Genomic DNA, 16,247 nt, shown 5'->3' with positions numbered 1-16,247 from the left:
TGGATGCTGGATGTTAAAGCAAGTGAGTTAGAGTGAGTAGTTTGTGTGTTTTTTCATATTTCTTCAAAATAAAAGGTTTTCTTAGTTCACCCATACCCTGAGTTTCTCAGTTAGTACTGGTATAAAAAGATGCTTCCATCCCTGAAAGTTGCCCAACCTCTTGCAAGCAAAAATAACATTCCCCAGCATATCTAATATGGACTGCTACTATTAGCAGAGGCTTTCCAAGCCTCACACCTTTGTGGGCAAGAGAGAAAGGGAAACGGGGACATTTTAAAACCAGCTGAAAAAAGTGGGGTGACAAAGTATTAATCAAGAATGTCATGCCAAACCAGGACAGTTGAGGGATATGCAGTTAACGATGCTTTATGTGGGTATGAGAACTAAGAGGGCACACACACCCAAAACTAGTTCCTTGCTTCTGATTTAAAGAACATTAACTGTAAAGCAGAAAATTAGCAACCTCGAGCCGATTCTCTTTATGCTCTGAAAATTAATTGCCAGACTCTGTTCCCATGTTCCTTAAATTGGATTTCCAATAAACAATGCAGGGTTCTCAAGTGTCCTCCTTAAGAAGGATGTCCTTCTTAAGAAATACTCTCAACTTAAGAAACACTTTGTCTGGGTGCAAATCAGGGGGTGGGTAGACTAAAATGTAAAAATTAAAAAGTGCACTTAAGGTGGATTTATACAGTAGAAGCTAAAAAGCAGGATGAAACAGCCAGCCTAATCAGGTTCATCTGGTGTGTCAACTATGGCCCTTCCTGGAAAAGGCAGTCCTGGCTGAGGCTATCCATGCCTTAGTAACATCAAATATACAAATGGCAAGCATGCCACACTCCAAGATGTTTAAATCACTGTAGTAGGACCAACCCACAAATGTTTAGGCTCAGAGAGTGATAGGTCAGATTCCCTTTCATATAAAGAATGGGGAAAACATCTTTGAGAATGGCATTCCTTCAATGAACATTTGAGCTTTACTGTTGTGCTTAGTTTTTTAAAGCCAAATAGATTTTTCTTCTCCTCTTAATGAAAAACAGCCTGAGCATATGACTTGGAGGCTCAAAAGAGCCCACACATACACCAGATGCCTGCGTCTGATCACCAATGCAATAATATTGAAGAATTGTATACAATCCAGCAATCCAAGGAATAAGTGCTGTGTTTACTTAAGACCTAGAAATTCCTGGGGTGCTTTTGAAAGATCATTTAGGGCCTCATAGAAGCAAAAGGGAGGGGGAAGAGAGTGAGCATCCCATTAACAATACATTTACTACCCTTGTCAGATGAAAAAAACATTCCTGAGTTCAGCACATCTCATTAATATACTAGTCACTCATTTGTTTACAAACAGAATTCCCTTCCACCACCCCCTCCAAAAAACCGAAGGAAGAAAGAAATAACTCTGAATGTTAAGCACTGGAAATGTCACAGTGTGTTGGCCACTGTCTCACAGGCCATTACAGATTTAATGCTCAAACTAAATGGAAGCAGAACAACATTTCAAAAAGAGACTGGAAAGCTGTTTGAATAGCAAAGTAAACCCTTTTCATCAGGAACATTTTCTAAAAGAATGATTGAACTTATTAAATTTAACATCAAGCTTGAAATTAAATACCCAAATGTATTAAGTGTGTTAGAGAGAGAAGGAACGCCTTTAACGTCTAGCAATGCATCACACAGCTATATATATATTGCAGTTCTTATTGATGGATTGGGAGATGGGGAAACCAATGGAAGCTAGTCCAGTAAAAAAAAAAAAAGAGCAAGAGCCTGTGAGAAGAATGGAGATGTCAGGTGATCAGTCGAATGGAGGAAAGGAAAAGTTCAAAAAAAGGAAGTTATTGGATGCGATCGAATCAGACAAATTGACCATGATATTATGAAAAGAAATACAAGTAAAATACTAACAGACTGGAATAATGTCCTCATATATATTAAAAATAAATGGAAGATAAATTATGACTTGTGTTAAAGAGATTTAAGGATAATCAGATTTAACTACAGAGAATCCTTTTTAATAAGCTACATTTTTATGTTGTGATGTGTTTGCTGGTTTAGTTGTTGTAGAAAATAAGTTATAAGCTAAAGTGTTATGCACTACAATAGAGTACAAGACATAGAAGTGATAGAAGAGATAAAAGAATTTAAATGTTTTTGTTTGATTGGCTATTTGTCCTCACTCACATGAAGGTACACCGGAATACTTTGAATGAATGTGTAAGGTTACAAAATTATATCAATAAAAAAGGGAGGGAAAGCAGGAATATAGAGATAACCAAAATAAATAGAAAATGTCTGTAATGTATAGATTAGGAAGAAAGGTGTTTTATATATATGGATATTATTACACTGGAGAGACTTACAAGAAAGGTCCTATGTAAGAATTATTTAATAATGAACTAAATGAGGTACATAGTTATATAAAATGTAACAAAAGATATCCGGGAAGCTATATACATAGGGAAGTAATTTTTAGTTTAAAAGTTTGATATCAATGTATGTGATGTATAAATGTGTTTTGTTCTATATGTTTTATATGTTTTTAATGATACATGTAATAAAATCTCAATAAAGAAAACTAAAAAAGAGAAAAGAAATTCCATCACTGGCTTTAAAGGGGGTCTTCTTGAACAAAGAAACTTCAAAGAGAGACTTAAGCGTGAAACTACTAAATTACAATTGATGAGGAAATTCAGTTCTATCTTGTGTGGATTGAACTGAGATAAAGTTTTGTCCTGCTACATATGTTAATCAGCTTGTCAATGGCAGAATGTTTGAGTTATCACCAACACTGCTTTGTCAATGGTCACTTAAACTTTAATATTATTGTCACTATATTCATGATTCTGTATTTTCTGCATTTTATTTCCATCTGACCACACTGTTTATAACCCTCCTCAGGTCCATATCAGCAATTTATGAGAACTCATCATGCATCCAATGAAGTAAATGCAAACAACTTGTCTGTAAAACCATCTGCCATTATATATTTGTTAGTCTTTAAAGTGCACAATTATACTGGAAATTACAGGAAAATAATGATACAGGTATGCCTTGGTTAAGTAGTAGATGTACTCCTCAGCAATTTGGTACCAGAGGCAGAAACAGCATGGTTAAAAATAAAGATAGCTTCCTAAAGCACAAAGAGAGAGAGAGAGAGAGAGAGAGAGCAGTTGAACATGTTTCAGCAAACCTTTTATTCAAAACTAACAATATGCATATATAAAATTTTAAAAAGAACAAAGTCAAGTAAGCTTTGCAAAACTGAACAAAAATATTTTTGGTTTCCAAGAAACCGTTTGAAATCTTCTTCCAAAATGCTTTCTCTTTCTCAATCACTCTCTCTCTCTCTTGCTCCCTTTCTGTGTTCACATGTAGCTGGTATAAAGAAAAAGACTGAAACATTGTTGCCTTTCCTTTCCTATTAGTACCAAGTTTGTCTTCATTCCTCAACAAATCTATAGTAAGAAAAAATATTTTAAAACTGAGGGAAAATACGTAAAAGAGGATTACAAATGGGAGATAATATTTGGAACCTTTGTAAAATCCCATGTTGGCTGCAGTGCAATTTCCAATAAAAACCTCACTAGACAGCACCCTGGACCCAATTCACACCTCAGTACTATCTGTTGTGGAAGAATTCACCGCAGTATTTTCATATGTATTACTTGGATGTTTCCTCTCTTTATGTGAGAGTGAGATGGTGTTTGCCACATCCATGAAGCCCAAAGGCTCCAGAGGTATGCACTACCTTTAAAGCAGCACCATATATGGTTGTCCCACTCCATATATTAAGTAAAAGGTGGTTTAATAGCACTGTTTCCAATATACTGAGTGTTTTGAAACAGCGGCGACCATTGGAGGTTGTAACATTGAAAATGCTCCAGTTTTTCAACAGTTTGCTCTGGCATGGAGAAAATAGCTTCCATTGAGACTAATTCAGTCAACAGATAATGGAAATCACTACACATTTATTTTACCACATCAAAATCTAATAGTGATTTAGAATGTCAGAACAACCAAGTTAAGAGCTGCTGGCAAGAGTTATTTGCAGAGTTATGCTTACAATATTTCTTTCATGACTCCCTTTTTGTGTCTTTGCTAGATCTATTTCATCTCCTTTAGCTGCCCATAGGTACTCTTATACTGGCAAATCAACCTCCCTGAAAAATAGCTTGTGTTTCCCCCACTCCCACCGCTCAACCTTTTCCTGCAATGTGCAACTACATGGAACTGTGGGTTGTCTAGAGCACAGACCTTGATGATACAGCATGTTAGAGAGGCCCAACATACTGCTCAAGAGTCATGTGTGATGTGAATTCTAGAAGGAAGACTTGAACAATACAATCCCATGCATGTTTATTTAGATGTAAACCCTATTGAGTTCAATGGGGTTTATTTCTGACATAATCTGGCATAATCCTCCTACACCAATATCAGAAATAAATCCCATTGGACTCAGTAAGGTTTATATCTAAATAAACATACATGGGATTGTTCTGTTCAAGTCTTCCTTCTAGAACTCACATCACACATGACTCAAAGATGCACTGACGGTAGGTGGTTAGAATCAAACATAAGTCTGTTTGTTGAGAGAACTGCCTTTTTGCCAACAGAACCCACTTCTCCTTGATGACCTCAGAGATCTGGGAACAGAGCACTCCACTGACAAAACTGCTCTACTAAAAAGAAGAGCCAAAAAAAAGGGGTAAAAGGACAATATAAGGGAAGAGCTCATTTTTGCCAGACCCAGACCCCTCCAGACCAGGGAAACAGCCACATGCTAGCACAAAATTAACCCAGAGTGAGTGTAGAGTCCTAAGTAATTTCCAACCTACCTATGTGGGGGGAGATTCAAATTCATTATAACTTCAACTGGCTTCATGTCACCTCACTGGGCCATTGATCATCTTTGACAAGTAGAATTTTGTATTAAAGCTTCAATTCTATATTAACTTAACTTGAAATAAGTTGCACTGAACTCAGTGCAGTATAGGTATAAGTTATGTATAAGAATACATTGTAAGTACCTGTACCTCTCTATCTAGACACTCTTTAATTCCAATGATTTCAGATGGGGAGATAAAGCAGCAACAGAATTCAAAACATTGGAAACTGCGACAACATACCATATATATATAGCCATAGGACCATCACTTCTAGTGTAATTCAAGCAGTATTAGGTTATCCTTGAAAAGTGAAATCCAGAGTAAAATCAACATTTAGGGCAGCTTACATTATTTAAAAAGAAAAGTATAGTTTATCAATAAACCAATTAAAAGAAATTAAAATCTCAAGATAGAACCTTGTAGGGGGGAGTGTTGGGTAGGTATATCTACCTGTTTTATTTAGGGAGGGGGAAAGCCAGCTTACCCACAAGGTTTTCTGATTCATGGGAAGAACCCATTGACTGCATCACTGGCTTCCACAATGGGCCGGCAACTGATACACAGTCTGCATTGCCTCCCTCCCACTGTGATGAAGGTCCCACAAAAATGGAGCATTTGCAGCTACAAGTCACACTGTGCCATTATTATTTTTCTGTTTCATCATAAACACATCCACACAAGCACATGGATACTCCACCAGCAACTGCCAATCATGCCCACCCCATCCTGGCCAGCTGACAGTCCATTACATAATCAATCAATGCCCATACAGCAACCAGTGACACATTGGCACAGCATGATCATGGTGTCCCCTTTTCTCCCCTGCTCCCCTTGGATCCCGGTTGGACCAACTCTTTGTTAATGTTGTTATTAAATCCACTGTATTGTTGACAACCTGATGTGTGCCTTTTTACTCCACAGGGTGTGCAATGGGTTGACTGTGTAACTGCCCACTTGTGCACTAGTGTGATCAATTCATGAATGGGCAAGGGGTAAAAAATTATGGCCAGCAATGGTGTTGGCAGCTAACCTGACACAAGCCACCTGCTCCTGACTGCTTCTGCGCCAGCATACAGACTTTTTTTGTTTTTGTTTTTTGCTCTGATGTTAAGCCCCAAAGCATGGCTTGGGTCCTTTTTTCTCCTGTTTCAGCCTTGTGCATCATCCAAACAAATTTCAAGACAGGGCGGGGCCATTTTTTAGCTCTTGTGGACAACCCCTCGGAGTACCTGATAACAAAATTTTCAGGATGGTTCACATAAAATAAGAAAAGTTCATCAACAAAGAAACAGCAGTAAAAGTACATATAAAAACAGTGGTAGAGAGTAAGAAAACCCTTAAAGCTAAGATCAGTTAAAAGACTTGGGCACATTACAGACCGCCCAAAATGGGCAGTCTCGCGCTGCTGCCAGTTGCTCCGCGAGGGAGCCGCAGCAGCCAAACCACGCGGCTCCCTCACAGAGCAAAAAGAAGCCCCAAAATGGCGCTTCTTCCTGAGCCCTGGAAGAGGTGCCGCAAGGCACAAGGCGCGCACTCGCGGCACCACTTCCGGTGTGCGACGTCCAGATGCTGTGCATCCACAACGTCAAAATGGCAGTGCCCATCTGTATGTGGCGCCACCATTTTGACGTAGTCGTAACGCACGAGGGGCAAGGTGCATCAGGAAGCGCCGCCCCTCACACGTAACGACGGCGCCCCAAAGGGCTCATCCGGAACGCACCTTGGAAACTCAAAAAAGTCTTCACTTGACAGCAAAATGCAACCAAGGCAGATGTTAGGTAAAGCTCTCTGGGTTGACTATTTCACAGCTAGAGTGCCACAACTGAAAATTTCCTCTATGTAGCCACCTGCTATATCTTATTCAGTGAGATTTTCAGAGAAAGGCCTTCAAATCCATACATATATGTGGATGGGGGAGAGGTGGTGGGTTCTGAAGGTCAAAACCATCCCCTTGCGAGGGAACCAGAAAGAGACTGTGATCCAGTCAAGATGATGAAATAATGGCATGATGTTACTGCTTACTCTGCACATGCAGCCTTGGAGGCATTTTCTCAACTAACAAAATCAAATAATTGTCTGAATGATATGTTAACATATAAGAATGTAGAGAAGAGTCTCTCTTCATATCTTTGAATAGTAGAGTGTAAAGTTCTTTATACAGACTGAAAAAGTTTTAACAAAACAAGGGTTTATGAGTAAAGATGGAGAGGAAATATATCTCATTTTATTCACAAAACTACCTTATTTGCATTTCCCAGACTCCCAGGCAGATTGCAACACAATTACTTTTCAGTTTGTGCATCTCTCCAAATTTGGCAATATACTTCTCTACTGAAAAACTGTGCACTGAAATGTATGTGGAGACTATATACATGAATGTATTATATTAATAAGACGTGCATACAAAGCTTTTATGTACCACTACATGCTCTAGTGATTTGAGTATTGAACTACAGCTCTGGTGATCAGGGTTCAAATCTCTGCTCAGCCATGGAAATTTACCAGGGTGGGTTTCTCTCTCAGATTCTCTCAGTCTCAGAGGAAGGCAATGAAAGACCCCCTCTGAACAAGTCTTTCCAAGAATACCCCCAAATAGGTTTGTTGTTGTTGTTGTTGATGTTGTTGTGTGTCTTCAAATCATTTCCAACTTATAGGGACCCTAAGGCAAAGCTATCATGCAGTCTTCTTGACAAGATTTGGTCAGAGTATGTTTGTCACTGCCATCCTCTGAGGCTGAGAGAGTGTGATTTATCCAAGGTCACCCAATGGGTTTCCATGCAGACAATACTACGGGTCTCACCTGACTATGACTCCAAGGCTACCATAAGATGGTGCCACCATGGTTAAAGTGAGAGCATACTGGTATAACAGTGCAGCATAAGACATGCTCATCAACTTCTCCAACAACCACAGGTTTTCAGTTACAGTCAGCCCTCCACATTTGCAGGTTTCTGATTCACAGTTTGTTTTGACTATTTGTGACTTTGGTAGCTGCTACTTAACAAGGTTTACCTCTTCACCCCACCTCTTCCTCACCCTTCTTCCCAGCCGGTGAAAATGAACACCATCCATTCTCTTTTGCCAAACTTTGCAATCTCCTCATTTCCAAAGTCCTTCCCTTTGAAGCCAATGTTTGCTGCCACCTCCAAGGAGGATCCAACTTCTCTCCCCTTCTCCTCCTCTCCCTCTCTCCCAGTCAGACAAAAGCAACATCATATCTTCACTTTCTGGTGATGGCTGCAAGCATCAGGTGCAAAGTGGAAAGGCTTTGGAAATGAGAAGAATGCAAAGTTTGTAAAAGTGAGGAAGATACAGTGTTGCCTTTGTCTGGCCAGGAGGGAGAGGGAAGAGGAGGGGGAGAGAATGTGGATCCTCTGTAGCCATGGCTGCTAACATCAGATTGAAAGTAGGAGCACTTTCGAAACGTAGAGGAGGCTATTATGGATGGTGCTCTTAGTGGGAGAGGACTCTTTATCATTCATGTTGGAGGGGCTATCATATTTGTGGTTTTTGCACTTTCACAGGCACATTGCACAAGGGTGTGAATGCACCTAGATGCATATGCACATTTGGTTGTATAACTTGGTAAACATTTGGCACCTGACTTCAGTTGCCCACAGTTTCCACTCAATATAAGGGTTGTGTAGCACAGTGAATATATAACTCTTCCTGCAGTGGATTAGGCTGTACAGTTCTAATCTAGGATCTCAGACAATGATTTCACCTTGGACTAAAAAAATATAATTGACCCTTGGAACTCAATGTCTCAAGATGTGATCCAGATGGTTCCCCTTAAGGTTGACATAAGTCAGAAATGACTTAAAATACACAACAGCAGCAGCACATACAAATATTAATGTGATATTTCATGTAGTGTTTTTTTAAAAAGAAATAAATTGGAGACTGAAGGGGGGCATTGCTTGAAATTTTATGATTAATAGATGTGACATGGACTGGATGTAAATTGATTCATCAATCCATCTTTAAAGGTAATTTCCAGGACCATCAAGTGTGAAAAACCATGAACTGGTAACCTGTGCAACCACTGTAAAATGAGTATGTCATGAAATATCCACTAATATCCAACATACAGTAATATCTAATATACAGCAATATCTTTCCAGTTGTACTATGGACCAGATGGCATTTCCTGTGACTTTTGAAAGGAAGACATGTAGAATAAAAACTACAGTTTCCAGTGAACTTCCATGCCAGAATTGCAAGCCTCAAGTTAGTCTTTTTTGTTGCTGCTGGTTCATAGTCCACTTGTGGACAAACTGATATTCTGAGATACTTTTCACATCTGTGTCTACAATTGACAAGCCAGGTATCTCCTTTCATATACCCCTTGAGAAGAGGAGAAGGAGTAGGATTTCATCTTAATTCAGAACTTGCTTTATGTCACAACTGAATTTCTTTCTGTTAGTTTCATCACAGTTTTCATTTCTATCAACATGAAAAAATATGCAAAATCTCAATTTCAATGTTTGTCACTTTTCCTTGGCAGTCAGGAAAACAGAAATCTGCAAGGGCATTCAGCTTCACACTCAACATACTCAACAACTTCCCTGTCCAGTTCCTCTGCTACATTTGAACATATATCATGCTCATATTCAAGTCAAACCATAAAGGAAAATATTTTTGAACTAACTCTGTGGTTGACGGCACTAAACTCTTGTCAATATGGCAAATCGAGTGTACCACAGTGTAGTTATCTGCCCCGCCTGAAAAATTATTTCTGTCCATCAGCTGCAGATTGAAAGAGATATGAAATCCATTCCCATGATGAATAAAATGAGGGTTAAATAAAGAGAAAATGTTTTCAGTGTCTGACTAAGACAGTATTTTATTTAAGTATATTATACTCCTGCAGAAAATCTGAATGGGTCAGTTTACCTTTCCACTCATCTTTTGCAAGCAGCCAAACAAATTTAAATGTGTTTACTTCTTTCAGTTTTTGAAAGGCATTTTATTTTTCAAATTATACATAAAGGTTGCAATCAGAATTAGAATGGATAAAAAGCCTTCTCACTACCACCACCACGAGGAAGGATCTTGCATGCATCCATTTCCACTATCACCTCAGGACCACTCACATTTAATGTAACATGTCATCAGCATGATGCTCTTCAGAGACATTCATCCACAATTAATATAAATTCAGATTACTGAAGCATATGTATTAAGCCATATGCAAAAAAAGTAGTCAATCCATTCCCAAATCCTATTAACTCTACCTAATAAAGTCAGGTTGAAGAGTCATGCAGTCTTGCCCTTGTACAAACAAAAACATAGAATCATAGAGGTGAGAGAGACCACAAGGGCCATCCAGTCCAACCCCTTGCTAAGCAGGAATACACAATCAAACCACTTCCAACAGATAGCCATCCAGCTTCTACTTGAACACTTCCAAAGCAGCAGACTCCACCACACTCCAAGACAGCATATTCCACTGTCAAAAAGCTCTTACTGTCAGGCAGTTATTCCTAATGTTTAGATGGAATCTTTTTTCCTGTAAGGTTTTTTTTTTTTTTTTTTTTTGGTGGGTTTTTGGGGCCATGTTCTAGAAGAGTTTATTCCTGACGTTTTGCCAGCATTTGTGGCTGGCATCTTCAGAGAATTTTTTTCCCCTGTAGTTTGAATCCATTGCTCCATGTCTCAGTCTCTGGAGCAGCTGAAAGCAAGCTTGCTCCATCCTCAATATGATATCCCTGCAAATATTTAAACATGGCTATTGTGTCACCTCTTTTTGGGTTTTTTTCCCCCTTCTCCAGGCTAAATATACCCAGCTCCCTAAGTCGCTCCTCATAGGACATGGATTCCAGACCTTTGGTCACCCTGCTGTGGATACATTCCAGCTTGTCAATATCCTTCCTGAACTGTAGAGCCCAGATCTGGACACACAGGTAAGGTCTGACCAAAGTACTATTACTTCCCTCAGATACTATACTCCTATCAATGCAGCCTAGAACCGCACTGGGATTTTTAGTAACAGCATCACACTGTTGCCTCATGTTTAACTTGTGGTCTACTAGGACTTCTAAATCCCTTTCACATGTTATCAAGCCAGGTATCACCCATCCAATTTATTTGCATTTCTTTTTTTTCTTCCTCAGTGTATCTCCTGGTTCAGCTAACACACACAGGCAGGCTGAGCAGAGGAGGAAACAATTAGCTGAGAATTTGAGATAGTCCAGACAAGGGCAATAAACCAGCAGCACTCAGAATTGTCCTTGCCCTTGGGAGTCCATCTAGAACAGTGGTTCCCAAACTTGGTCCTCCAGATGTTACAGCTTTACCCTCTTAGCCAGAAGAGGGACTCGCCTGCAACTTATTGGACAGAGAGCACAGCTGGGGAGGTAGCACAGCCCCCAAGTCTGAGGACTCAGTGCATTGTGTGAAGAGCAGAACAACAACATGCAATAAGGCTCTTTGCCAAGCAGCAAAAGAGAGGCTTTTATTAGACCCACCTGGTGCAAGCCCACTGCTCTCCAGACTGCTGTTCATCTTGAGAGCTGCCTGAGTTTTTCTTCAGCCTCCTCATCAGACTCAACTAGGTCCCATGACACTGTAGTATCTTATATTTCTCCCTATTGAGATACATTTTAAATTTTTAGTATTTTACTTAGTTTTGGACCAATTGTCTAATCTATTAAGGTCATTTTGAATTCTGATCCTGCCATCTGGTGTATTAGCTACCCCGCCCCCACATTTGGTGTCATCTGTAAATCTGATAAGTATGGCTTCTATTCCTTCAGCCAAGTCACTGATAAAGATATTGAATAGCATTGGGCCCAGGATAGAACCCTGTAGCACCCCACTAGTCACTTCTCTCCAAGATGAAGAGGAGCCATTGCTGAGTACTCTTTAGGTTCAGCTGGTCAACCAAGTACAATTACTTCTCTCCAGGAGGAAGAGGACTATTCTTTGATTCATTTGGTCAACCAATTACAAATCCACCTAACAGTCTCATTGTACAACCCACACTTCACTAGTTTGTTAGCAAGAATATTATAGGGTTTTCTTGGCAAGATTTGTTTGGGGGGAGTTTGCCTTTGCTTCCATCTGAGGCTGAGAGAATGTGACTTGCCCAAAATCACTCGGAGGGTTTCCATACCCGAGTGGGGATTGAAACCTACATCCCCAGAGTTATAGTCCAATGCTCAAACCACCAACCACAATGGCTCAAAATCCTGACTGGATGCCACAAAGCGGCAACGCCTTAAGATGTTTGTTGTTCAGGCCACTAAGACTTCTTCCATCCTATCAAGGGAAGCACTAACCTTCTCATCTTTCATACAGTCCTTGATCACCCCAAAGCAGCAATACATTTGCTCCTGCCCAATTTGTTCTTCCTGGGGAACATATATGCTCTCCCCTTCAACACACACTGTACCAGGAAACTGCAATGCAGTGGTGCATATATGTGCATGGTCCTAAGCAGGGGGGAGGAGGAACTTGGTTCCCATAAAAATAACAAAAACATTGACATACTCCCTGCTGACCCCCTGATGTGGGAGGCGGTCAAAGTTGAGACTAAACTGGGGCACAGACTACATATAAAAAAGACTCCCCCCCCCAAAAAAAAAAAAAACACATGTGAAAGAATAGGGCTAAAACATGATACATTTTATCCAATTTTTAACCTAGGAGAGAAGACAGAAGTTGGAGTCTGACTCAAGAACATTCTGTGTCAATGGGATGATGTAATTATTCTGTTCCCTAGGTACAAAACACACACACACACACACCACAAAACAGGGCATTTTCAACCCCACGGAGATTTGCTCCTGTACTTAATTTGGAACTCAGATTGCTAAAGCATGTACCTAAGGAAACCCCATTGTTAGATTTAAAAAATTTAGAGGGAATATGCATGTTCTTTAATACATAGTTTGACCTTCTTTCCTCACTGGACTGTTGTGAAGGGGCATCTCCTATCCTGCCCACTGAAATATTTTTGTACTCCCACCAACTCAATTCATGCTTCTTATTCATGCTCAAAATGGAGCATGAAGGCCCAGAAGCTCCCCAGGGCAAGGCAGAGGAGCCTGAAAACATTGGAACACATGAGCCTGAAGACACCAGATGCTGTCAACCATAAGTCTACTCAAGGTGCAATGAAGCACCTTTGCAGGGTGCAGTGAAGCATCCTCACTGCAGTCAACTCAATCATACCTATTCTGCTACAGAAAAAGGTACAAAATTAAGAATCCTAAAAGTTGGACGGGGACATTAGATGCCTATAGAACCAATTATCCTCCCATTATGTCACCAATCCCGACCCCTTCCATGATCTATTTTCAGAACCATTTAAGACCTTTAAAATATTCATATGAAATGAATAGAAAGAAATATATCTATGAATATGGAATGTTTGCAAATTAATAGAGAAAGGTGAAAATCTTGCCCAAAAACATGCAGTGGAAGTGTGGGATGATTTCTTGAAATAAATGTCTAAAATTTCAGCTGTGAAACATCAAGGATGCCAGGCTTTCCCATTTTTTTTCATATATTAGTCATTCGTCTTCAACCATAAACAAAAACAAAACTTTATTGCCCATGATGGCTGCCAACTGCAATCCTTTACATTTTATGCAAGGCCACAGGTTCTTTCCTGTCAACTTTTTGGTGTGACTGAAAGTTGTAAGGAATTTCAAATGAACAAAAACAAGATGACAGATCAGAGGCTAGAGGTTTATACCATGGAGGTCATTTGTGGGACCTAGTAAAAAAGAAAGTCTGCCTTTCAGAACTGTGTGCTTTCTGAAAGTCTCCAAGCACTGGTCTGCTTTTCTTTGTGAAAAGAGTTCAACCAGAGTAGAATGGCCCTACTGTGAGGCAGAGTGAAGTAGTTGCCTCAAGCAGCATATGTTGGGGAATAAGAAGAAGCAGTGAGGTGTGAGAGCATAGAACTGTGTGCCACACAGTCAGCCCCACTGCAAGCTAGTGTGTTGCCCTCAGTGCCACAGAGGATGTTGTCTCATTGCCAGTGAAGAAGGTTCGGCTGTCAATTTGGTCACTTTCTGTACATGGAAGGGAGAGAGTGTCATCTTTCCTTTTGCCTCAAGCAGTAAAACGTCCTGGCTGAGCCTTAAGACCCACCTTTCCATAGGCTTGCACCTCCCAGACTACTTGTAGTGTGTGTGTGTTTGTCTGTGTGTTTGCGCGCACATGTGCGCGCATTTACACACTATGTCTAAGGAAGAGCATCATTAATACATTAAAACTCTGCCTTTGCTCTGCTTAAAGAGCTAATGAGGTACTGCAGAAAATGCATATTATTTAATACTTAATATAAGCAAAACCATATAATGTATAACTATGTAGTATCCACAATATTTATTTCCATCCATATGTCTGACACTAGCATCTATTGCAGATGCTTTTCTTCTTCTTTTTATGCAGTAGCATAATCCTTTGTTACTACACAACTTGTTGCTCTAGAAATGGACCGTACTTAAGCAGGGAGGATTAGTATTCCTTGAGGACTGGAAGGAGCTTAGACCCACAGATAAACTGTTTACTTTCATGTATCTTCAGCATAAGAAGGCATAAACAGTGCCACAGAAGTCACTTCAGCAGGGAACTGCAGAAAATCTCCCATAGCCCACTGAACGCTTTTGAACCAAGTTACTCTCTCATGCCAGTAGTTCAGTGCCTTGGAAATGAGTATTGGAACACAAGCACCACTGATCCATGCATTGCTTATCAAATCTCCATATCTTTGCCACTGAAAAACTGTTACTGGCACCCATCTTGTAATTCCTCATTGTCATACTTTATAAGGGGAGCTCAGGATTTAAAAACAGTACTGTTTAGGAGCCTAGTTTAAACTGTCTGTGATAACTGAGTTTGGAACAAATGGCACAGAGAGAACAGGAAAACAGGATGGCCATGGTTTCCATTTCTACACCACACTTGAACGAGTTGTGTTTTGCAGCACACTTTACACCATTTTCTCCTTCACATATAACACATTTCCTAATTATTGCTCCCTCCCCCCCCCGCAAAAAAAACTCATCTCCTTTCAATCTGTTCCTAAAAATTCATATTTCCAAAACATTCATATGAAAGAAAATCAAAAATGAGAGGAAAAAATTGATTCAAAACCACTGTGAGAAGATTCAAGGGAGGGGGGAAATCTATTTGCCACCTTCATCTGTGCTCTTTGAAATGGATTCATTATGAAAGGGAAAGACACTTCTTAAATGCCTTTGACTTTAAACTTAGGCAAGTGGGAAATGTAAACTCAATGAGTTTAAAAAATGCCAATCTATTATTCTAATTGTAACTGCCATCATAGGTTTAAAGACAGTTTTAATAGTTTGCCTAGCATTGTCAACAGTGGGTTCTGCTGCCCTCTACAGGCTTGTCTGTTGTAAGAACAATGAAAAGTTAAGAACCAGAGAGGATCACAGCAGAAAACATTATGGAAAGATTCAAGACTCACCCTTCAACTTGCATCTTAAAAACAAAATATAGAAAGGTGGGATCAACCAGTCCCAATGTATTATGTACCAAAATCTAATTCTTTAAAAAAAACTATGGTCTGTGTCAAGTTGGGACGAGCTCAAAAATATTTTTTCGCAATGGTCTTTGCTAGTCAAGGGAAATAGTACACTTTGATAATCCTCCTGGGATGGGTGGAGAAGGAAAGGCTAGAGAGCTAAAACCATCTCTTATTTGACTACAGCAGCAGCCTGTATGGGGCTTATTGCACAGGACCTGGGGAATGCAAATGGCGCAGAATGGAAGGGGGCGGGAATGGAATGCAATGGGGAAATCACGCATATTACCACATGGGAGAACACCGCCAATGCTGCTGGAAGTCCCCAATCCATTCCCCATCTGCCCCACAAAGGCCGATTTTCAAGAACTGTTCAGAATCGTTTTTGAAAATTGGCCTCTGTGGAACGGATGGGTAACGGATTGGGGACTTCCAGCGGCATCGACGGCATTCTCCCGTGTGGTAATTAGCATGATTTCCCCATTCCATACCTTTCCCATCCCCTTCCATTCTGTGCCATTTGCGTTCCCCAGGGCCCGTGCGATAATCTCCCTAGTCTCCCAGGATCCCATGGTGTGCCCCTGCTTCATATGTACTCTACTTTATATTGCCCATTAGTGATTATCTACACCAGTTTCGTGTCACTTTAGCTATCACGGCTATAGTTTATGGAGTCCTGGGATTTGCAGTACTTAGATGGCTCTGTTGCCTCTCTATGAGAATTGTGGGTACCTCATCAAACTACAAATCTTGGGCTCCCACATAATGGAGCCAGGACAGTTGAAAGTTGTATGAAACTAAAATATCAATCTGTGGTGCTGATCAAGTTCCCGCCTGGTTTTCTA

The 16,247-nt window shown here is 40.1% G+C and overlaps 1 pseudogene; it reads right to left on the bottom strand.

Annotated features, from left to right (window-relative positions):
• Positions 1 to 12,077: 12,077 nt before the first annotated feature.
• LOC121920153 lies at positions 12,078 to 12,197 on the bottom strand (annotated as a pseudogene).
• Positions 12,198 to 16,247: the final 4,050 nt, after the last annotated feature.

The sequence above is a fragment of the Sceloporus undulatus genome, chromosome 1 (assembly GCF_019175285.1).
Source record: "Sceloporus undulatus isolate JIND9_A2432 ecotype Alabama chromosome 1, SceUnd_v1.1, whole genome shotgun sequence".
In the NCBI taxonomy this organism is placed as follows: domain Eukaryota; kingdom Metazoa; phylum Chordata; class Lepidosauria; order Squamata; family Phrynosomatidae; genus Sceloporus; species Sceloporus undulatus.
Note: the sequence above shows the minus strand (reverse complement) of the source record. Positions and strands in the feature narration are given on the sequence as shown.